The sequence below is a fragment of the Aethalodelphis obliquidens genome, unplaced genomic scaffold (genome assembly GCF_003676395.1).
Source record: "Aethalodelphis obliquidens isolate GAN/ISIS:26980383/991018 unplaced genomic scaffold, ASM367639v1 scaffold133, whole genome shotgun sequence".
NCBI lineage: Eukaryota > Metazoa > Chordata > Mammalia > Artiodactyla > Delphinidae > Aethalodelphis > Aethalodelphis obliquidens.
In genome coordinates, this window is record NW_020838077.1 from 759,185 (window position 1) to 782,198 (window position 23,014).

Here is a 23,014-nt window from a genome sequence, read left to right on the forward strand (position 1 = left end):
AGTGAGTGTTTTTGTTGTTGTTGTTTGTTTAATGTGTTGAGCTTGGAATGCAAGACATGGAAGATAAGAGGGGTAAGGTAGTAACCAAGTATTTTTAATTTGAAATGGTTTTCAGAGGCTGAACTCTAGATAGTTCGGTGTGTAGGTTGTCATGACTTTAATCTCAGGGCCAAGATTTCGAGACTGTTCCTGTTGGCATCCCGTTCTTTCTCCCACTTCCTTTTTGTCTTTCTTCTGCTTGTTGAAGTCGTCTTGGTGAGGTCGAGGCTCACAGCAAGAGAGGAGGGACTTCACCAGAATCCATTGGGTTATGTTTTTACTTTGTATGTGTACAGGACTATAACGGGAAAAAAAGGGTTAGGAGAACTAAATCTGTATTCCTTGAGGTTTGAGGGAAAAGTGAAACCAAGGCCTGGAGATGCCGGGGATCGAACCCGGGGCCTCATGCATGCAAAGCATGCGCTCTTCCACTGAGCTACACCCCCTCCCTGACAGGTTTTCTGATAATACTTCTTTGGGAATAAATTTTATTTCCTGAGGCTCTGGATCCTTGGGTGTCTAGGCGGTAGAGGAACCAAAGAAGGATACTGATGCTTTGGAGTATAGAACTTGAAGTGGAAGGCAAAAGATTGGAAACCTGTGTCAGATAACCAAAAGAAGTTGACACCATAGCTTTAAAACATAGTTGGGGTCTCCTATTATGCTTGGCAAGAGATCAAATCAAGTCCCAGTTTTTGGACCTTTTGATTTCCTCCAGATATGTCTTAAGCTGAGACACAAGGCCATTGAAATTCAGCTTCTTTCCGGCCTAAAATGCTTCATAATCTTGGTTGTTTGCTCCATTGGAATATTAAGGACCAGATTTGATGGAGGAAAGCCACAGGCAGTAAAAAACCCTAGAACGATGCATTCAACATTGCAATGTAAGGGGCTCTTTTTCTTTTCTAATCTAGGCACCCAGCTAATTTAGCAGGCCCCGCCAATAATCCAAAATCTCTTCTTCATAAGCATTCATAAGGCATGAATGAAACAACAGCTTCAGGGATGGAGAGGAATATTAAATTATGAGAGCGAGACCAAAGACAAATAGCCGCAAGACATTAGGGATAAAGGGGAAAAAAGGTATTTATTTATGTGTTTGTTTGTTTGTTCATGCATTTATTTAGGGAGGGAAAAAAGCTATGTCATAACCAAACAGAAGAAAGTGCAGAAAAGGGGTAGGTTTTAAAAATTCTTTTGGAAATGGGAGGAAGTTTGGAAGACGGAGAAGATGGGCAAGCCTTGCTCATGTCAAATTCAAGATCTATGTGGTGCACACTTGTGAGAATGTTACATGGTGAACTCACACAATTACCCCTGCCTCCAGATTTGGATTTGTGAGTGATCAGTAAATACAACTATGTGGAGGATGGATAAAGACAGAAAAGTATTCTCATTAGTGATATTCATAGGAAAATAAATTTGCTCCCGGACATCTCTTGAACCCTGGAATTTATTGTGGTTAAGGCTGTGTTCTTTGAAATATATAAAAAGACTGCAAGAGAACCCATTTCCTGGCACCAGATTTCCAGTGGCTAACCCTTTCTCCTTCTGGTTTGCTCATTTATGGACTTTTGCCAATATTCATAAAATAACATTGAGTTCCTTTTGAAGCTGAAAGAATATGGTTTGTCTGACAGATTTGTTCTTTCAGTTGGCTCATGAAATTTTTAGCCCATGAAGTGCTTAGGAGGATATCTTGACTGTTTGATGTTGTAAAATATTAGGTTTATGATGCTTTCCAATATTAGGAAGGTTTTCAGACATACTGCTTGGTCATAATTTTGTGTTACACCTGGTGAAAACTGCATGTCTATTGGGGTCTCAGGAATTCATAATAATAAGGTATGCCTTTTTTTTTTCTTTTTGCCCCATGAACAAAGTGGGGATTTTAAAATTAAATATTTAGAGTTATAAAAATTGTTGAGTAACTATGTTGTACACCTGAAACTAATATGATATTGTAAATCAACTATACTTCAATTTTTTAAAAGTCTACAGCCATCTTCAGACTATGGATTCATTTAATACAGAATTCTTATCAGGAATTAAACTTCTAAATTGAGTGACAGAACACACTCATGCCATATATACTCAATTCAGAAAATCTGAAAATCTATGATGTGTATGTTTAACCCTGCACTGTCCAAAATGGTAGCCACTAGCCACTTTGAGTATTGAACACTTAAAAATGGAGATGTGCTGTAAGTGGAAAATATATATCAGGCCTCAAAGACTTAATATGATATTTAAAATGTAACTATATCACTAATAATTTTTTGATTGACTATTTAAATGATGTTTTTGATACACCAAGTTATTTAAATATTCTTCTTCAATGAAGGCCACTTATTTTTATCTTTTATGTGACTACTAGAAAATGTAAAGTTACAAAAGTGACTCATTTATGGCTTTATTATATTGCTATTTGACATCCCTAGCTACAGAAGACATGACATGTTTAGATGCTGTTCTGGGAACACCAGAACCAAGGAATATAGAGCACAGTCTACCAGTTTCCTACTATGTGTGGACATGACACAAAGCATTCACTTGCATGATCTCCTTTGGTATTTACAGTATCCCTTTTTACATAGACATCATTAGCCTCATTTTTTAGATATTGAATGTGAGGCTAATTATGTTTTGTGAACTACCCTAGACCTCCCACTTCAACAGAATCATTACTGTGTTAGGCAATAAAATACTCAATGATGCTGTTTGTCCAATCAAATACTTCTTAATGAAATAAAATGCAAGCTTCTGAATTGAGGAGGGATAGATTGTTAATGGATAAGTTTCTAATGCCAAGTTCCTGTACAGCGAATGTCCCTACCTTGACGTTGCTTCTCAGTTTGTACCAATTTTCCATTTGCAACTTGATGCAGTTCTGATGTTGAAATAGTGTTTTATTTTCTTCTTTCAAAGTGTCCAAGAGTTGTCGGTGGACAACAGACACTATGAAACTGACACAGAAATTTGAAAAGAAGAAAACAGTTCAGAATGACACAAGAGTGACCTATTATCCCTAACAAAGAGTTTCAAGAAATAAAGTCAAAATTAAAAGGAAAAAATGGGGTATTGGTACCTGAGTCTTGACGACTTTACTGTCCATTTGCTTTCATTTTTCAGTATTCTAGGTCCCCTTGTGAAAATTCAACAGAATAATTCTTAAAGAAGTGCTTATTCTCATTCTTTCCTGGATAACAAAACAGAAATAACTTAAGATGTGCAAATTCTAGACAGGGGTGGAAGGCTGAAGGAATGAATGTCTTGTCAAAAAGAAAAATCTGCATGTTCTTGTAATTGTTTAAAAGTTCAATGATGTTCAACAAAGCTCCTTATTCTAGCAGTTTAAAAACGGGGTGGACTCAAAATACAAACCCATATTTTCTGATCGGAAATTTTTCCTTGCATATACCACACCCACATATATACACTTACACAGTGTAGTAGTTCTTTTTTCTGCAGGTTTCCCCACCACCACCACCAACAATTCTTGTGATTAAAAAGATCACACGCACACACACAACATAAAGGCAGAAATGAATTGTAAGTGCAAGGCCATGTAGCACATTGGAATTTCCTAGCTCCTAGGAAAATAATTTCCTAGGTTTTGAAACTTTAAATAAAATATCACTGTCAGGAAACACTTCGTGGAAGACACTTCACACACACACACACACACACACACACACCTTGATCGCGCTTGCAAAAAGCCGTAAAAATTGTAGTTATATATGGATTTTGGGGATTGGGGCATAACTGTCGTGTAACGGGTTAATAAATTACACCACAGTAAAACACTACTGCCGAAACCCGGGATCGAACCAGGGACCTTTAGATCTTCAGTCTAACGCTCTCCCAACTGAGCTATTTCGGCCACCTGGGAACGCTCGGCTTAGCTGTTCTCCCAAAATTTAAAGTTTTCATTTGTGCGGGCCAGTCTACTCTTATTTTGTTCAACATCACCCATTCGTTCGCCCCAAAGTATATGGGCTCCCCTGAAATCCATGTCTAAAAATAGGATCCAGTTTTAGGAGACTGGATGGGTTGGTAGAGGAGGAGGGAAGTATAGGGGGAGAAATGGATTCGGCTACTCCACTACTCAAAGACAGCTCGGAAAACTAAGGCAATTCAAAATGAAATTATCGAGCCTCGACTTTCGGTTCTTTTTCTGTCTTGCTCTTCAATGACAAGGCTAAAAGGATTGTTGGGCACGTTAATATGGAGACGGGCTTCTTGCTTCGGCTTGAGGAAATCCGGAAGGAACCAATTCTTTTCTTCTAGTCACTTCCTTTCCCTTGTCTTCCTTGTGCTGACACGTGGTTGTTAGCGCGGAGACACAGAGAGTAGAAACCGGAAGCATTTAAAGGCAATCCATCGGATAATGTGTCTATTTCCGTGTGAGCAAGCAAAGCGTAAAGGGAGAAAAATAGATGCACGTGTATGGTTTCCAGCCCTCTCGTAAGGAAAGGATAAACCACCACTGAACTACACCTCTCACGACAGAAAGGTCGTGAAGATCATCTTTGAAATAGTAACCATATTTCTGAGGGGGGTCTTCAAAGATACGGTAGTTAGCCAGATAGAAAAGCCACTGCCTCAAATCCTACTCATTTCTTAAACCTCTAAACTGTATCCTCTTAAGCTGCTACACTAGGAGAAATGTAAGGGTCGCAAGCCAAATAGCACCGTTTCTGCTCTTAACACATTTAATCCTATCAGCTCTTTCCCAGGTTCCCGCCCCAGCAAACTGCCTGGAGGCGTTTTTTCTGCAACCACCAGGAAAGATTTCCAGATGGAACTTTTTTTTTTTTTCTGACTTCAACCTCTCTCTCTTTTTCTCTTTCCTATTCTTAGAAAAATTTTCAAGTCCTCTCCTTCTTAAGAAGAGATGAACTACAGTCTGAGAGAAGATATTTCAACACTCATGTTTTACGAAAGACCATTATCTGTGAAGAACTTCTACAAAACACTAAGAAAAAGACTAAAATCTCATTAAGAAAGAGCAAATTAACATGCACTTCACAAAAAGAGGATACCCAAAATAGCCAATAAGCAATTTAAAAGGTGCCCAACATAATTTGCTATGAGGGAAATGTAGATTTAAAAACCAAATGAAATAATACTTCTCTTCACCAGAATCAATTACCTTAAGAGAACTGACAATATCAAGTGCTGCTGAGCACGTGGAGCAACTGGAATACTCACTCACACAACTGCTGATGAGACCGTAAACTGGTGCACACACATTGGGAAACTATTTGGAAATACTGACTAAATCTAAATATACATGTAAGCTATGCCCCCAAAACTCCACAGCTGCATTTATACTCAAGAGAAATGCATGAGTATTTCCCTTGAAAGACAAATATAGGAATGCTAGTTAGACATTTCAGCCCCAAACTAGAAGCACTCTAAATGTACATTGACAGTAAAATGAATTAAAAAGTTGTGATGCACAGTATTCATACAATGGAATGTTACCAAGCAATGAAAAAGAACTGCTGCTACTAGCAATAATATGGATATATCCAACTTTTTAAAAATTGAGTGAAAGAATCCACACTCAAATGAGTACATACTGTATGATTCTACTTATATTATTTCAAAATGCAAGAAAAAGTAATCTATGGTGATAGAGGTCAGAGAGTGGCATTGATTGGGATGAGGCACAAGGAAGCAGCTGGGGGCTGAAAAATCATGTATCTTTGCCAGAGCTGTTGGTTACATGAGTGTATGCATACGTAATAACCCATCAAGCTGAATCATTAAATTTCATGCATTTTTGTTTACATTAATTAAGCCTCAATTTAAATAACAAGAAAAGAAGAAAAAGGATCTCCTTGGATACCTCATCACCTCCAGTACATCTTATCTCTTCATTAGTGCTTTTCAGATTGTGGTCTGCAGACTGGTGCCTGGCTAAGAATTGTATTTTACCTATCTGTGAGCATTAGGAACTTTTGATAAGAAGTGAACAGTGCCAGGACATAGGACTCCTTTTGTTAAACAACATAGAAACAATTTCAGGGGCTTTCAGGATTTCAGAAATAATAATCTCTGGAATGAGGAAAGGGCAGCACCCAAGAACCACCTGCTCAGTGAATTTTAATAAACCCCTGTGTATATCTGGACAGGTTCTGAAATCTCAATCTCTAATTCTGAAAGGGTCGAGCCTTTTGCCTTTAGCCAAAATTTGGTGTGAGTGGAAATTCGGATGCAAGTCTTTGGATGACTTCCACTAAAAATATTTTAGATTCTCTTATTGATTCTTTCTCCCCCCAGCATTTCTCTGTCTACCCAGGGCTTTAGCCCCAGCCATGCACCTAGCCCCCCACCTGACCAAGCATCAGCCTATGCTGGGGAAAGGCTGATCTGGGAACATAAGGAAAGGAATTAGAAAGCAATGTGGAAATTAAAATATCAGCTACACATGAGTGTCTCAATACAGAGATTAAAATGTGTGTAAATGCGACTAGTAGTGCGCTAAGCTACTGTGCAAATTTCATTCCGGAGCACACAGTAGGGAGGAGACGAGTGCCAAAAGAGGGAAGAGGCGGGGTGGGGTGAAGTGGAGGAAGAAAAGGAGAAAAGGGACAGAGAGGAAGTGGGCAAAGGAAAAGCATCCTCAAAATGAACAGGATGTGAGGGGAAGTTGATGGGGTGAGGTGGGGCGGTGTCTAAGCTCCACGTCTCTCCGTGGCTTCGTCCGGGTATGAGGGAAAAGATGAGATCTTTTTCTCTCAAGGGAGGTAGGCTTGTCCCAGAAAAGGATTTGGCTCTTTATGTCGAAGACTGTTCTGGCTTCGGGAGTGCCTCGCAACTCTCCATTGCTGGATAGACAGGCTGAGCGCTTTGGGGGACGAACGTGAGGGTGAGATTTCGTTTGAAATTCAGGAACCTCTGGGACTGGTAGTTTGGAAGCTGCAGGGATGCCTCGGTTTGGGGGCGTGGATGCAGTGGGAGCAGAGTCAACAGTAGAAGCGGCAGCTTTGAGGTTGAACACAGCCGAGACTGTGGAAGCATCTTATTTTTTTTAAGGTTTTGCTTGAAAAGCAAAAAAATTGAGAAAGTTCCCGTTTCCTTGCTGCACATATTTCTAACTCTTAGAAGCCTACTGAAACACAACTTTCTCCTGAAGAAACTCTTCCTGGCATTTGCAACAGGCTCCTTTACTCCTCACACGATGCTCTTGCTTCAAAAGGAGGGTCTGAAGACTCTGGTTGTGGAAAGCCACTGTCACTGAACAGTCGGTGATACCTACAGACGAAGCCATGGTCTCTTCACTCCTAGTACAGGCACAGAACAATATAGATGAGTCCCTCACAAGTCAAGTGGATGACCTCAAGATTGGCTGTACAGGTGGTTTGTGACTGCCTGATGGACAGTTACAGCTTCTGGAGAATAAAAAAAGGGGAGGATGCATTATGGAAGACCTCCAGGTTTCTTGGCTTCTGTAGATGGAGAAAGAGACTGCTTTTCTGCTTTCTGAATGTTTAGCAGTTTGCTGGCTTGGTTTTCCCTTTGGTGGCTGAAAACAAGAATAGATTAAAAAAAAAAATCCCTATCAAACTACCAATGGCATTTTTCAGAGGACTAGAACAAAAAATTTCACAATTTGTATGGAAACACAAAAGACCCCGAATAGCCAAAGCAATCTTGAGAAAGAAAAACGGAATTGGAGGAATCAGGCTCCTGGACTTCAGACTAAACTACAAACCTACAGTAATCAAGACAGTATGGTACTGGCACAAAAACAGAAATACAGGTCAATGGAACAGGATAGAAAGCCCAGAGATAAACCCACGCACATATGGTCACCTTATTTTTGATAAAGGAGGCAAGAATATACAATGGAGAAAAGACAGCCTCTTCAATAAGTGGTGCTGGGAAAACTGGACAGCTACATGTAAAAGAATGAAATTAGAACACTCCTGAACACCATACACAAAAATAAACTCAAAATGGATTAAAGACCTAAATGTAAACATTTAAACACTATAAAACTCTTAGAGGAAAACATAGGCAGAACACTCTATGACATAAATCACAGCAAAGATCCTTTTTGACCCACCTCCTAGAGAAATGGAAATAAAAACAAAAATAAACAAGTGGGACCTAATGAAACTTAAAAGCTGTTGCACAGCGAAGGAAACCATAAAGAAGACCAAAAGACAACCCTCAGAATGGGAGAAAATATTTGCAAATGAAGCAACTGACAAAGGATTAATCTCCAAAATTTACAAGCAGCTCATGCAGCTCAATATCAAAACAACAAACAACCCAATCCAAAAATGGGCAGAAGACCTAAATAGACATTTTTCCAAAGAAGATATACAGATCGCCAACAAACACATGAAAGGATGCTCAACATCACTAATCATTAGAGAAATGCAAATCAAAACTACAATGAGGTATCACCTCACACTGGTCAGAATGGCCATCATCAAAAAATCTACAAACAATAAATGCTGGAGAGGGTGTGGAGAAAAGGGAACCCTCTTGCACTGTTGGCGGGAATATAAATTGATACAGCCACTATGGAGAAGAGTATGGAGGTTCCTTAAAAAACTAAAAGTAGAACTATCATACGACCCAGCAATCCTACTACCGGGCATATACCCTGAGAAAACCATAATTCAAAAAGAGTCATGTACCAAAATGTTCATAGCAGCGCTATTTACAATAGCCAGGACATGGAAGCAACCTAATTGTCCATAGACAGATGAATGGACAAAGAAGATGTGGCACATATATACAATGGAATATTACTCAGCCATAAAAAGAAATGAAATTGAGTTATTTGTAGTGAGGTGAATGGACCTAGAGTCTGTCATACAGAGTGAAGTAAGCCAGAAGGAGAAAAACAAATACCGTATGCTAACACATATATATGGAATCTAAAAAAAAAAAAAAAAAAATGGCTGTGACGAACCTAGGGGCAGGACAGGAATAAAGATGTAGAGTATGGACCTGAAGACATGGGGAGTGGGAAGGGTAAGCTGGGACAAAGTGAGAGAGTGGCATGGACATATATACACTACCAAGTGTAAAATAGATAGCTCATGGGAAGCAGCCACATAGCACAGGGAGATCAGCTCGGTGCTTTGTGACCACCTAGAGGGGTGGGATAGGGAGGGTGGGAGGGAGACACAAGAGGGAGGAGATATGGGGATACATGTATATGAATAGCTGCTTCACTTTGTTATAAAGCAGAAACTAACACACCATTGTAAAGCAATTATACTCCAATAAAGATGTTAAAAAAAAAAGATGGTGTATCCTGTGGATTTCTGCTTAGGCATTGTGATACCAGAATCTGAAGCTGTGCAAAGAGCTCTGATCTGGAGATACAGGTTGTTCAGTAGTTTGGAAGGAGGGTGTCCCTGGAGAGTAAGTAGAGTAAGGTTGGAAATGATCTGTTGGGATTGGGAGAATAAAAGCTCTTTCTCTATATGTGGGAAACAAAGAAATGAACTTTCCCCTAGATTGATCTTGGACCCCGGAGTTCAGAATGTTTGCCATTTCAGACTGGAAACTTTCTTCGAACACCCAGAGAAGTACTATTTCCCTTTACAGATTTCTGCTGAGGTGACTGCTATCTTTTCCTTGTTTGTCATTTGTTTGTAGTTAAATGACTTTTATGTAAGCTCCAGAGTTTGAGGGGCTCTGAGCCAAAAAGTGCCCACCAGCACACCATCGTCAACCACTGGCAGTGAAATCTAGTGAAATATTTTAGTGAAATCTTCTCAGCCTCCTGCATCCTGGTTAGGAAGGAGCTAGAATAAAAGAACCATAGAAGAACTTAAGTGATTAACTTTCTGACAAGGAATCAGATGGCTTGTCCATTAGGCCACACAGACCCGCGTTTGCTAAGGCTTTCAGATTCCATACAACTGGAAATTGGGTGGTTGGGAAAACCTATTGACAGTGGCCCACGTGCTAGTGATTGCTGAGAGTGCTTGGAGAGATGCAGTCAATAATAGAGCAAACAACAGATAACTTTAGTGAAGGAGCACAATTCCTCCCTGTGTCCCAAAAAGGTTAAGAAAGAATTGCCATAGCCAAGACGACTGAGTTTGACAAAGATATTTCAGGAAGCAAGAGTTCTTAGGGTATGTGGGTAAGAAGAAAATACAAAAGTGGAGGTCCTGCAGATTGAACCGAGGACCTTGTACATGCTAAGCCCACGCCTTACCACTGAGCTATACCCTCTCACTCTTATCAGCTTCTCAAAAGACTCTCTGTGACCTTCTAGTGACCAGCATTGCGTCTTTGAAGACCAAGTTATCAAAATAAGCCACCTTAAGTCCAATTCTGCTATTTCTAAACTCCTTACACTTTATCCTCTCTCAGGCATGGCTACTCCAGGAGAAAGGAACCTTAATGGTAGAAAGAAAGGCACTGTTCTTGACCTGTGGTCAGCTTGTGATCAGAATCTGATCACAAAGTTGGGTCCCCATCAGATTAGATTGCTTGGATTGTGCTTCCATTCCATCACTTGGGTGAGTCACGGGACACAACATTCTCCCACAATTTATCTGAATATTACTCTCTGAATTCTTTTGACTCTTGGAAACATTAATGTTTTACATAGTCAAAAAATAAAACTGACTCAAGTGTGTGTGAAACTAGTGCAAAATTGAATATGAATAGAAAAAAAATCTAACTGCAATTCAAAAGGATAACATAACCTCATTCAAGAGAAAAAGAAAGAACACATCCAAATAAATGTTTTACACAGTACTTTATCCCAATTGTAAAAACAAGAAAAAAAAAAAAGCAAACAAATCATAACCTCTATGTAGCAGGGTTATTTTTTGTAGTGTTAAGGGTATGTCAATTCTGATATTTTGTGTGAATTTTATTTATTTTTATGAGTGCGTGTGTGTGTGTGAATTTACTTTTGTGTGGTTGGGAAAATGAACACATATATTGTTGTTGGAATTCAGGGCTCTCACTGTAAGAGAAGGAGGTAAGTAACGAATAGCCCTGTTGGCTCTGGATATGAAATATGTGTGTGTGTGTGGGTGTGCGCACGCGCACACGCCTGTTTGTGTATCTGTCATTTTCCCTCCAGATCTGTCTGCTAACAGGGCCTAGAAAAACTAATACCTCAGTAGCAATAAGCAATGCTAGTCCCATATCTTGATTTTTGAATACCAATCCCCACTAGAAGGAAACAGCTACTTGTAGGATTCACAGACTCTAAGACTGGATGAGGGAGAGTACAAGATGATCCTAAGTTATCTTTCTGTGCTAGAATATAACTGCTCAAAAATCATGAGGACAGGGCTTCCCTGGTGGCGCAGTGGTTGAGAGTCTGCCTGCCGATGCAGGAGATACGGGTTCGTGCCCCTGTCCGCGAAGATCCTACATGCCGCGGTGCGGCTAGGCCCGTGAGCCATGGCCGCTGGGCCTGCAGGTCCAGAGCCTGTGCTCCGCAACGCGAGAGGCCACACCAGTGAGAGGCCCGCGTACCGCAAAAACAAAAAAAATCACGAGGACAATTCAAAAGGATCCAGAAACCAACTTAAGGGGCCTCTCACTGGTCAAATCTGGGGCAGTCTGAGATGAATAATGACAATAAATGATTACAATCCTTGGATACTTAAATGAATAAATATGGAAGAAGAGAAATTTTTCCTTACAGTGGTATGCCAGCTAATAAATGCAGAGGTAGTAACAAAGTTATAAAATTACCATCAGAATAATAATAGACTCTGGCAAAATTCATAGATCAGTGCTAAAAGCATAGGTAAACTTTTGATGAGGATCGGAATATCTATATAGTCTCAGAGTATCCCTTACTGATTACTTATTAATTATGAGGGAATAAGTTTACGGGGAAAGAAACCTATTAGACACAACTTTAACCAAGTAATCAAAGCTGACATCACTAACAATGGGAGAAACTGACATCACATGCCCCTTGGTGTGATAGAGGGAAACATAATTTCTGTGATATTCCTCCCAAATGTTCATAACCTGAGCTTAGTCTAATCAAAACATAAATTGAAGAATATTCTGCAAAATCATTGGCATGTGCTCTTCAAAAACATATCAATCTCACAAAAGGCAAGATTGAGAAACCGTTCCAGATTAGAGACTAAGGAGTAACTAAATTCATATGTGACTCTGGAATGGACCCTAGTTTGGGAGAGAAATTTCTATAAAGTATTTTATTGGTAAAATTAGTTAAATATGCACTGTATATTAGAAAAGACTTCTTATCAGTGTTAAGTTTCCTGAATTTGATCATTGTGCTGTGGTAAGGAAATGCCCTTACTCTTAAGAAATATATATTAAATGTATAAAATAAAAAGATTACGATGGAAGTATATAATAAGAAGATTTGTGGAGAAAAAGATATAATATCTGCAAATTGTTCTCAAATAGTTTAGAAAAATATTGTTTGTCCAAGTAATTATATATTCCACAGTTTTTGGTTATTGAGGGAGAGGCAACCCCGTGTTCTGAAATGATCCCAAGATTTGGACAGTAGGTGCTTCTCAAGTGGTTTCCATCATATTGAAAACATTGCTAAGCAGAGACAAAGATGCAAATTTCCCAATTTATATTAGAATTTAGCGGTGTTTTGCTCTCTTTTCCTTTCACACTCCTTGCTTGTGAATTAATCAACTAAGGACATTTGAAAGAGATTGAATTTCTTTCTCAGAGCTGAGAGGTGAGGAGGGAAAGAAAGAGTAAAGCTGGGAGACAGAATTCCCTTCCCTCTCTAATATTCAGTGGTGAAGATGGCAGAGATAGTGATGGATTTGTAACCATAATGGCCCTTTAACGGGGCCATCAATGGACTAGAAATTTTGAGGAGTGCCTGGAAAATGCAAAGCAGAAGTGATTATATGGGCAGGAAACAGTAGAGGAAATGGCTGGTTTTTCGCTACAGTGAAAATGTCTTAGACATTTGTGAACTACATGTCTTCTTGTTTTGGCAGCGAATAATTTCCATTTTGACATACATACCAAAAGAATTTTTTTCTTGCCACTTCTTCATGGTAGCATATTTGTTGTTAACTGACATTTCCAGGCATAATCTTATTTAGAGATTTGAAAAGAAGGAACAATGGATGAGTGACAAAATAAAAGGAAATTGGATAGTACAAAATAGCAATTTGGCATGTGTAAGCTGAGTCGTGTAAAGCTGATTCTTTTTTGTTGTTGTTCATGTTTGGCAGGACTCTAGCTTCTTGACAGCTGTCCTTTCCGGTAGCAACACCCACTCGTTCAACTAGTATTCTCCAGTTTAGTTTTGGACTAAACTTTTGGTGATAGAGAGACTAATCATAGAGAGACTAATCAGAGACTAAACAGAAAATACTTTGTTTCTCATCCTAAAACTTCACATAAAACAAACGAAACTAAAGCAATTTTTCCTCAAGCCTCTTATTTTCTTCTCCTTTTTCTCTTCTCTCAGTAATAGTGGAAAATAGAAGCCAAGGTGAAAAGTTACGACGGCACACTTGTTTTGGGTTTAGGGGATCCTATGAATAGTAGGCTGAATAATTGCTCCCAAAGATAGCAGGTCCCAATCCCCAGAACCTGTGAATGTTATCTTATATAGAAAAAGTCTTTGCAGATGCAATTACATTAAAGATCTTGAAATGGAGAGATTACTTTGGATTATCCGGGTAGGCCTGATGTAATCACAAGTGTCCTTAAAAGAGAGAGGCAGAGGGAGATTTCACACACACAGAGGAGAAGGCAGTGTGACCACGGAGACAGAGATTGGGGTATTGCTGCCACAAGCCAAGGAATGCCAGCCGCCATCAGAAGCTGGAAGAGGCAAGAACGGATTCTCCTCCTAGAGCCTCTGGAGGTAGCAGCACTCTGTCAACACCCTGATGTCGGTCTAGTGATATTAATTTTGGACTTCTGGCTTCCAGAAGGGTAAAAGAATAAATTTCTGTTGTTTTAAACCACCGAGTTTGTGTTAATTTGTTATAGCCTCCGTGGGAAACTAATAGACTTCTACTCTGTCAGCTGACTTGAGTGGTTTTGAGGCTCATGAAGTCTAAATAGTGCAGCATTAAAATGAACGTCTTAGATCATATGTTTACTTTTCTTGTGAGCAGGCAATGGGTAAAGGAATCAGGAAAACGAACAGTTGAATCTCATGGCTTCCTGAAAGCCCACAGCTGGAGGTGCCGGGGATTGAACCCGGGGCCTCGTACATGCGAAGCACGCGCTCTACCACTGAGCTACACCCCCTTCCTGGGAGGCTGGTGGAGGTCCTTCAAGAAATATCTCACTGTATTCTGTGGGCCCGTCTCCCCAGCTGCCGTGTTTGTCGTTTTAGCAGTACTGTGTGTCGGGGCAGGATTTGTGACTGCTTTAAGATACAGAAGGCCAGGGAGCTGTGGGTGATACTGATTCTTTATCAAATAAAACTTGAAGTGGAACGAAAAATATTGAAAACGTGTGTCAGAAAATTGACGAACTTTTCCTTGGATAAAACACTTCTTGCTATTTGCTGTTTGCTCCACAGGAATGTTAAGGGCAAGATTTTAATGGGAAAACCCCAGGTGAAAATAAAAACCACCGGCAATTCGTTCAGCGATTCATTCCCAACAGTCTATTCATCTTTATTACATCCTGATGGCAACTAAGAAGGTTCATAGAATCGTCTAGGAGAATAGTGCTCAAGGCACGCACTAAACAGCAGATTCAGGGATGGAAAGAAGTGTTGATTAAAAGCAAGTTAATAGGTATCTAGACACAGATTGGAGATACCTACTGGGTTTACAGAGCAAGAAACAAAGTGGGAGGCACATAAGAGAGAATCCAGTCATCCAAGAAACAGGAAGAAAAGCAAAAAAGAGATCTATTGTTCTTTTGTGCCCTCGGCAGCAAAAGCTCGGAGTCCTAACCGCCGGACCAGGCCTTTACCCTGGGGAGCTCCTCCTCCCCCTTCTCCTCCCCCTCCTCCTCCCCTCCTCTTCCTCCTCCTCCTCCTTCCTTGGAATGGAAGAGAGATTATGCGGAGGAGATGGTTTTGGACGTGCTGAATTTAACAGATCCATCCATAGGTTCCCGCCTGTCAGTGTAGCGCAGTGAACTCAACTCAGCGCTCTGATATGAATACACGGGAGTGGCAGTGCTCAGAAGGCACAGCACACAGAGAGGGAGCAGAATGAGAACTGAAAACGTCCTTTGAGATTTAGCGATCAGGAACTCTTTTACTGATAGTTGTGCAAAGCCAAAAAACAAAAACAAAAGCAAACAAACAAACAAACAAAAATGCTTCTTAGTCTGATCTTGAACCCTAGCAGTAGCACTGGTTAGCATCATGGCCTTGAAACTTCCATAGAAGGCCCAGAAAGACTCGTTTTCTGGTACGACTCCTAGTATGTGTTATATCCTCCTCATTCATCTTATGTCTTTGCCTATACTAGTAAATATATCATTGAATATCTTTTGGAATTGAGAGGACATTATTGGTCTGGCAGAATTTCTCTCTCAGTTGGCTCATGGGGCTGGTAGAATAGATAGGAGGAGACAGAAGTGGCAGGTTTCACTGAAATTGAGTGCTAGGGAAGAGGCACCCACAAAATTCTGCAAGCTCTAGTATATGAGCGCGTGTGTGTGTGTGTGTGTGTGTGTGAGAGAGAGAGAGAGTCCAGGAGGATGAGTAGGAAATTATTACACTAGGCTGTTTGAGTGTGAAAGCACAAATATGAAAGTTTCCAGAGTCATTGAAATTGGAGAAGCCTAACTACAGTTACATTAACAGAAGTTCCTCACAAGGAGTTTTGGCTTCATTTTGTTTTCTTCTGTTTACTCCAACGTACACTGAACACCAAAATTGTTTATCAATTTTCTGTGAAAATAATCAGCAATTAGCAGATGTATGAAGTGCTTTTCTAATGCATCTAAAACCAGGGAGAAAATTGTAACTGGTTGGGTGCCATTTTTTAATGACAGACAAGGATGAAAGGGTAAAGAAGATGTTATATATCAGAAACATGGATGGGTCTTGAAGACATTGTGTTAAGTGAGATGTCAGACAGAGAAAGGCAAATACTATATGATAGCCCGTATATGTGGAATCTTAAAAACAACAACAACAACAAAAAACAGAGTAGAATGGTGGTTACCAAAGCCTGAGGGGTGGGGAATTGGAGAGATGTTGTTTAATGTTGTCTACTTGCAACTAGTAGACAAATAAGTCCTGGAGATCTAATACACAGTCCAGAGACTACAGACCACAAAACTGTGTTGTAAACATTTAACTTGCTAAGAGACTAGATCTTAATTGTTCCCACCACTAGAAGAATAATTAGGTGACACAGTAGAGGTGTTAGCTAACACACACACACACAAAGTTGACAGACCAAAAGGGATAAAGTATTCATGTAAAAAGGTTTTATGTAATGCTCTGGAATTTGAATTAACACTCATGATGCTTGGTGTTTACAACATCTCGATTTGTTGACCTGGACAGAGAGGTTTAGTCATGTTGCTCTAAGTTCCCCACCTTGATTGAATATGAAGAAACTGTTCCTAGAGTAGGCAGTAAAGGATTAAGTATTCTTTATTCTCCTATTAAATATGTCTTTGAAAAAAATAAATCACTGCCTTTTGAGTCAGAGTAACTGCATGGCCTAGTGGATATTGTCTGCTTCCATATTCCTATGCAGCCAATGGTCCTGCCCAACTGTGACCTCTCACACATTCACAGAGGGTGTCACACACATGGCCACCTCCCCTTTCCTCTCAGAGGTCCTTAATCTTTGATTCCTCCCCGAAGAAAGCTAAACAAAAGCTTGTTGAAGGATAGAGCCCCTAAATAAAACATAGTTGAATTTCCAGAATTCATCTACAATGTACTTTAAAATGAGCCCTTTTTGTCCTGGGCCAAAGTTAGACACAGCTAGCCTTCAAAGAAGTACCTCCATTTGTCACATGTTGCTTTTATTGGCATATAATTTTTTTGAAATTTCCACTCTATATTTCCTATGGTTTTCTCATACTAAGTTCTTGGCTTTTCCACTCTATCCTCTTCTCCCTTAAATTTCAGAGGTGAACTTCCTTGGAGAAGTCTATGGTTGGAAGGGAAAAAAAATCTCCATTTGGACCTGAGCCCTAATATAATACGTAAAAGCAATGGTAAGAATTCATGATATTCTTTTTCAAGTTTAGTCTATTAGCCTTTTGCAACTTGATGAATTTCTATGGTTGGAGCATGTGAATACATTTCTCCTGACACAGTAGATACAAGTGGCAAAATGACATTGTAAAATTGTACTTTGAAAACAAGAGAGAAAAATATGTCAACAGAACCGAAAATGACCTATTACTCCTATTAAAGAAAATCTGGCTCCTAAGTGCTAGTTCTTATTCTTCCTTTGAAGAGGTAAATTCCAAGGTGAAGGCATTTTAACTCGAGAAAGATCTTATCCTATTTAAGATGTTGCCGAGCAGAAACAAAGATACAAACTTCCTAGTTTATACTGGAAGCTAGCACCGTCTTGATTGCAAAACTTGCAAAACTTTTATTAGAAAGAAACTTCACCTCTAATTCAATTATGTATATTGATTCAAAAAATTAATAAATATCATATTACCATGAGAGGGGAAACAGTGTCAATTATTAGAATACAAAAATTGTTCAACAATAGAAATACATTTTTTGCAATTGTTTTTTCTACATTAGAGTAGGAAGTTGCAAAAAATTATAATACAGCCATATATTTATAATATATACCCTTTAAGTCCACATCATAGCACTCAAACCAGTGATTCTCAAACTTTCACGTGCAAAGGACACACTTGGGGATCCTGTCGCAATGCTGATTCTAGTCCAGTAAGTCTGGGGTGGAACTGACATCCTGCATTTCTAACAAGCTCTCAGGTACCACCAACTCCTTTGGTCCAAGGACCACACTGACCCTGGGTCTGGAAAATTCCTTTCCGATAGAGGGTGCAACAGTCTCAGATAAAATTACTTCTGTATATCATCTAAATTATCTAGTTAAATCCTATTCTCGGGTAAGAGTAAAGACAGAACAAAACTGGAAATTAATCTGTGACTTCTGAAATCTTCAGCCCAAGGTATTGCTCAATGTATTCCCAATGGAGCTATTGCTGCCTAAGTGTGACTTCTCCACATCCACTGATGAAAATAAATTTCTCGATTTCCCATTTTGGAACGCTCTCTTCTTGCTCAACCTTCAGTCTGATCATGGCCAAAACGGCTCAGAAAACAAAAGAAACTAAGAAAAATTGTCTTGCGACCATGTGTTTCCTTTGTTAAATTTTCCCATCCTTATCTCTTCTTTCCTGCTTTTTAATACTACTGTGACGTGCTTTTTGTTCCGGAATCTCGAGCTGCTGGATGGGCCCAGACTTTGTCTTCTCGTTCCATCTTTTCCTCCTTTCACAGCCACCCTGGGTGTTGCCAAACCCGAGAAGTAGAAACAGGGCAGCGCCAATACTGATAGCAAATAGTTGCGAAATCGGTTTACTTTCTTTTTGAGCAGGGAAAAAAAGTAAAATGGGGAGAGAAACAAGAACTTTCAAAAGTGGAGGTGCCGGGGATTGAACCCGGGGCCTCGTGCATGCTAAGCACGCGCTCTACCACTGAGCTACACCCCCTCACTCCAACTGCGCCCTCGGGAATATATACAAAACACAACATAGCCATTTTGAGTAGGTTTTACAAGAATTAATATCAAGCTAAAGTCCAATCTACCTAATTTCGCTTATTTCCGAAATCTTAAATTTGGAACCTAAATCTAGGTCCTATGACATGCTTTGCTAAAAGAGTAAGTTGCATTCTAGACGGAAAGCCCTTATTGGTGGTCCTGGGACCTTTTCGCTCCAATCAGTCTGGAGTCACTTCCTTGACGCCTCTAGAAAACCACGGGATGAAATATTTTCTCTCCTATTTTCACTCCCTCCTTTCCTCTTTCCTTGCCGCTTGAAAGGGCTGCCAGAAAGCCACAAAGTATAATGCGGGGGATGCAAAAATAGAGACCATATGAGCTCCAGAGGGGAGAGAAGACGATAGGGCAAATGGAGAGCTGTTTGTTTTGGTCGCCGAGGAAAGAGGGCGCATGGGCTATGATCGCGCCCCCCTTGGGGGTGGAATTGAAGGGCATTGGGAAGGCTACACCTGTGATGCACATTAACCCTCTGTAAAACCCTCCGTACGGTGGGACTGGTTCACTAACCACATCCTTCTCTGAGGCTCTGAGCCTCTCGCTTTCAGCCCCACAAACCGACAGAGCCTCAGATAAGATTGGAGAAGTCGCTTATACGGGCAAAAGACATAATAAGGTAATGCGGTAAATAATACTTCTCCAATCAGAGATGAAAAGGCCGTTAATAAAATGACAAATAACGAATCAAACACTCAGTTCAAGATGTTAGAAAATGAACAAAATAAGCGAAAAAGAATGAAGAAGGAAGGGTTCATAAAGACAAACTCAGAAAATGAGTTTTTTAAAAGTAGAACTAATAAAGAAAAAAGCTGGTTATTTGAAAAGTCAACAAAATAGACAAACCTCTAACCATCCTAATCAAGAAGAGTGAAAATAAGTGCAAATACACAAAATTAGAACTGACGGGAGAAAATAACTATCAAAACAGAAAAACATTTTTAAAATCATAAGACACAACTCAGCAAATGATTTAAAAACTTTAGATGAAATGGATTTTATAAATGCATTATACCCAAATTACTTCTTGTAGAGACAGAAAGTCTAAACAGACCATTACTATAGAAAAATAGAAAAACAGTTGAATAGGTATGTCCCCCAAAAGGGCACCAAGCACAAATACTTTCACAAAGAAATTTTACCAAACTGTTAAATATCAGAGAATCATGATGCAGCTTAAATTTTCAAAGCACAGAAAAAGGAGCCCCTCCAATTCATTTTATAAAGTGAGTATAGCGTTCATCACAAACTTTTTAAGTTCACACAGAAAATGAAAACTATAGTCTAATTTCACATAATACAGAATATCCAAGTGGGGTTTATTCCAGAAATGCAAAGATCACTCATTATTAAGGAAGACATTAACAAAGATTCTCTCCTCTACCAAGCTCTACTCAGGATTCCCTGAACTCTTTTTCAAATAGGCCTTGACTTTTGGATTTCTGTTTTCCTCTCTGTGTTGTCCAATTTTAGCAAGAATTCTGTTAGGTTGGTTTGGATAGACTCCTCTATCCTCCATGTCTGGTCACCCTTGATATCTAATTGTGTTCCTCATCCGCTGCCATCCCCTGGGTGATGTCTGATCACCTTGGCCTACTTTCAACAAGAATCCTGTTTGGTTGGTTTAGCCAGAATTCTTCCTCACCTCTGATGTTTCTTCTTAGTAATTTTCTATCCACTGACCCTCACCCCCACTCCACCCTTCTGCTTAGTTATAAATTCCCACTTGGCTATGCTGTATTTGGAATTGATCCTGGTTCCACATTGAGGCCTTCTGCCCATTGCAATATTCCTGAATGAAATCTGTTTTTACCACTCTAGCTACTGTCCAGCTCTGGTTTATCTTTAAAAACATTAATATAATCCATCAAATTGATAAAGGTAATGAGAAAAACCATACATGATCATCTCCAAGAGCTGCACAATAGACACTGACAAAAGCCAACATGTATTTCACATTGTAGTGGGTTGAATAGTGTCCTCCAAAAATTCATGTGGACTCAAAACCTGAAAATGTGATCTTATTTAGTAATAGGGTCTTTGAAGATGTAATTAGTTAAAAAGACAACGTATTGGATTAGGGTGAGCCCTAAATCCAATGACTGATGTCCTTACAAGAGGAAAACATGCAGAGACAGAGATGTACAAAGGGAAAAAGGCCATGTGACGATGGAGGCAGAGATTAGAGTGATGCAGCTACAATCCAAGGATTGCCAGGAGACACCAGAAACTAACAAGAGGCAAAAAAGCATTCTTCACTAGAGACCTCAGAGGGAGCATGGCCCTGCTGACACCTTGTTTTTGGACTTCTGGGCTAGAGAACTATGAGAGAATAAATTCCTATTGTTCTAAGCCACCCAGTTAGTGGTACCTTGTTATGACAGCCTTAAGAAATTAATACAAATGTGCCAAAAGCACTCAATAAAAGAAGAATTGATGGACATTTCTCAACATGATAAAATACTTCAGGCCCAAAACTAGCATTTTAGTTAATTGAGCAACACTAGAGGCTTTGCGGGCAGGAAAAAATAATATTCAGTATTTCTACTGCTATTTAATATTAAGTTGGAGACAGTTGTCAAAGCAATTAACAAGACAGTTAAGGGCATAAGAATTGAAAGAAGTAGGAAAAACGATGTTATGATTCAGTTATAATTATGTATCTGAAAAATCAAAAAAAGAAAAACTATGAAACAATAAGAGATTTTAGTGAAGTGGCAGGTTAGAAAAATAACACACAAAAATCAATACCCTTTACATATACCAAAAAAAAAAATATATATATATATATATAAAAAACACAATAGAGGAAGCCATTAACAACAGCAAAGAAAGGGAAAAGGGGGTGGGAGGAAGGAAGCAGGGAGGGTGGGGAGGGGAGTAAAGGGAAAAGGAAATAAAATTTTAGAAGAAAGAATTCCTGGGTATAAACTTTAAAAATTTCCAAAATCTATATGAATAAAACTCTAATACACTCCTTGAAGTCACAAAAATATACTTGAACATTGTAAAAATATATAATATTCTAATAGAAAAAGACACAACTTCATATAATTGTCATTTATTCCTAAGATAATTTATTAATTTAATGCAATCCCAATAAAAATGCCATCACTTTTTTTCTGGAACTGAGTAATTTTTATAAAGTTTACTTAGAAAAACAAGCCATCAGTAATAGCCAGGATGGGCTTCCCTGGTGGCGCAGTGGTTGAGAGTCCGCCTGCCGATGCAGGGGACACAGGTTTGTGCCCCGGTCTGGGAAGATCGCACATGCCGCGGAGCGGCTGGGCCCGTGAGCCATGGCCGCTGAGCCTGCGCGTCCGGAGCCTGTGCTCCGCAACGGGAGAGACCACAACAGTGAGAGGCCCGTGTACAGCAAAACAAACAAACAAAAAACAAAAACAAAAACAAATAATAGCCAGGAAACCGCTAATATAATGAGCAAAAAAGCAAGGAGGGAGAGCTAGCCCAACAGGCTTAAAACATACCATAAAACCTCTGTAACTGGAATTGTTTGTTATTGATACAGAGAACAAAAAATCCTATAACAAAACCAGTTGCAAATAAAAACTAGTTTACAATAAAAGCAGTAACTCATATCAACAAAGGAAAGATGAACTTCTAAATTTGTTAGCACTGAGATAATTATAGTCACATGAATAAGGGTTAAATTGAATACATTTCTCACTTTGCATACCAGGATAAATTCCATATGTATTAAAAATTTTAATGTTAAAAAAAATGAAACTATACAAATACAAAAAGAAAACATATGTGAACTCCTCTATAACCTAAGGAGTAGCAAAATTACCTAATATGGCCCCAAATCTAAAAGCAATATTCTAAATATTTATAAATATGATTATACAAACATTAAAGGAAAAATTTTTGCATTACAAAAAACACCATAATCAAAGAAGCAAATGATAATAGGCTGAAAAAATTATTAGCAATTTATATCATGATAAATGGTTACTATTCCTTCTACATAAATAAAATTTTTAAAAGGAGTAAAAGGCCAACAAATCCATAGAAAAAATAGTTTAGAGATATGAATAAAGAGTTAAGAGGAGGAAATACAAATGGTTCTTAACTATATGAAAAAAATGCTCAATTTCACTCATAATAAGGGAGACACAACTAAGTTAACACTATGATACAATTTTTTCGCCTATCAGATTGGCAAAAATCTACAGGTTGGATAGCATATTCTGTTGTTCAAGGTTGCAGAGACATTAGTCCATCTGTGGATTGCTGGTAGGAATACAATCCTAAGGGAAGGAGAT

The 23,014-nt window shown here is 39.1% G+C and overlaps 4 non-coding genes across 4 annotated transcripts; all 4 read right to left on the bottom strand.

Annotated features, from left to right (window-relative positions):
- Positions 1-413: 413 nt before the first annotated feature.
- Positions 414-485, bottom strand: TRNAA-UGC (transfer RNA alanine (anticodon UGC)). Its single transcript has one exon. It is a non-coding gene; the product is annotated as a tRNA-Ala (tRNA).
- A 3,364-nt stretch (positions 486-3,849) lies between these two features.
- TRNAF-GAA (transfer RNA phenylalanine (anticodon GAA)) lies at positions 3,850-3,922 on the bottom strand. The gene has a single exon. It is a non-coding gene; the product is annotated as a tRNA-Phe (tRNA).
- A 10,283-nt stretch (positions 3,923-14,205) lies between these two features.
- Positions 14,206-14,277, bottom strand: TRNAA-CGC (transfer RNA alanine (anticodon CGC)). Its single transcript has one exon. It is a non-coding gene; the product is annotated as a tRNA-Ala (tRNA).
- A 4,314-nt stretch (positions 14,278-18,591) lies between these two features.
- On the bottom strand, positions 18,592-18,663 carry TRNAA-AGC (transfer RNA alanine (anticodon AGC)). Its single transcript has one exon. It is a non-coding gene; the product is annotated as a tRNA-Ala (tRNA).
- Between the last annotated feature and the right edge of the window lie 4,351 nt (positions 18,664-23,014).